Raw genomic sequence first — 1,715 nt, 5'->3', positions numbered from 1 at the left:
CCGCAGTAGACGTTAGATGAGCGCTGTCGCTCCGCGGCACTTGTTTAATGTGTCGCATTGGAGCATGTATATCTAGACAGTATTGTATATTGTATAGGTGTATAGCCACTTGATTGTTGATATCTGTAGTTTTGCAGATCCCTTCCCAATTCATTTTTTGTAGGTCTGATATGAAGTGTTCTGCTGTAATGTTTTTTATATCTCTTGTCATAATCCATTCCCTTTGGGGGGTCCTGCTTTGTTTTTATGTCAGAGATTGTGGTAATCAAATCATGATCTGAATAATCACAGGGAAATGACTTATAGGAGATATATTCTGCATCTTTTTGAATTAGGAAATGGTCTATTAGGGTCGCTGATGACTTATCATATCTGGTAGGTAGACTGGTGATACAGTATTTTTCTAGCAAGTCTATGTACGGGTATTTGTTGTAATCACAGCTGCTTGGGTTCAATAGGTTTATATTGTAATATCCCATTATCATGACTTTTTTATTTACATTTATGGCATTCTCAATCTCTGTTTCGAAATGTTGGAGAAAGTAATCAATTTTTTGACTTGGTGACCTGTAGACGACTCCTATTATTAAACCTGCTATTTCATACCATATTGATTCAATTTTATTTGTTTTCATGCCCCTGAGTTCTTTAGTCTATGATCTGGAATGTACAGTGCAACTCCCCCACCTCTTTTTTGACACAGCCCTAGCTGTCTCGCCTGTATTATATATAATTAGGCAAGGATAGCGATTGAGTGGATATGTTTTTCGTTGGCCATGTTTCAGTTAAACCAATCACTGTATTATTAAGACCTTTTAATGTGTCCTTTAGTTTTTCCTGTTTTTTAACCAAGCTTTGAATGTTTATGTGCATGAATTTGATATTTTTGGTGTATGATGACAGATATGTTTGTATATCGTCTGCTGCATTCATTTGCTTGTGTTCTGGTCCGGGGTTTTGTTCTAGCCCTGCGATAACTAATAATAGCTGGATAACTATGAGTAAGAAATTTATATTAGGCTCAGATGGCATCTTGCATAAGTAGTGAACAGTTATCTGAAATATAATACTGAACATAGACATGAGCATATTTTAGAGAAGTTAATATGTACATGTGGTCCTGTTGGTGGCCATACTTGGTGTGCTGGGAAGCAGTAGTTCAGTAGGTGGCGTATGGTCTCTTGGAAGTATGCTTCTGCGTCACTCCTCTTTCTGTTTGCTGGGTGTGTTGGATGCATCAGTAGTGGGTGTCCCGGTGGTGTTGGCAATGGGGCTGGTCGCCGTAGTGTAGATTGTTGAGGTGGGAAACTGCCTCTACCCGTAGATTGAGTGGGGCATCTTCTTGGTTGAGTCCATTGTGTGTTTCTTCTAATTTGAGTCGCCACCTCAGCGTAAGATCGGCGGGTTTTCTGCCATTTTTGGGGATGTCTTGTGTGCGATGATGTTGTTCTTATTATGCAGTATGTCAGTTTGGCTATTCCAGTCCTGCTCAGGTGAAGACCGTCTCTTGCTAAGAGTTCTCTTGAGTCTGGCTGGTGTAGAGTGGGCTGCGTAAAGTCTGCTTTAGTTGGAATGGTGATGAAGGCCATCTGAGTGTTTCATAGTCTAATCTTTGTATTTAGGATTTTGACTGTTCTATTAATTTTGTCCTTATCGTGGTGTTTTGCTCCCGGGTGTAGGTTTTTGTTGACTCCGATGATTTTAGCGATGTATAG

The sequence above is a fragment of the Priapulus caudatus genome, unplaced genomic scaffold (assembly GCF_000485595.1).
Source record: "Priapulus caudatus unplaced genomic scaffold, Priapulus_caudatus-5.0.1 Scaffold1388, whole genome shotgun sequence".
In the NCBI taxonomy this organism is placed as follows: Eukaryota; Metazoa; Priapulida; class Priapulimorpha; order Priapulimorphida; family Priapulidae; genus Priapulus; species Priapulus caudatus.
The sequence above is the reverse complement of the archived record's forward strand: the minus strand, read 5'-3'. Positions refer to the sequence as shown.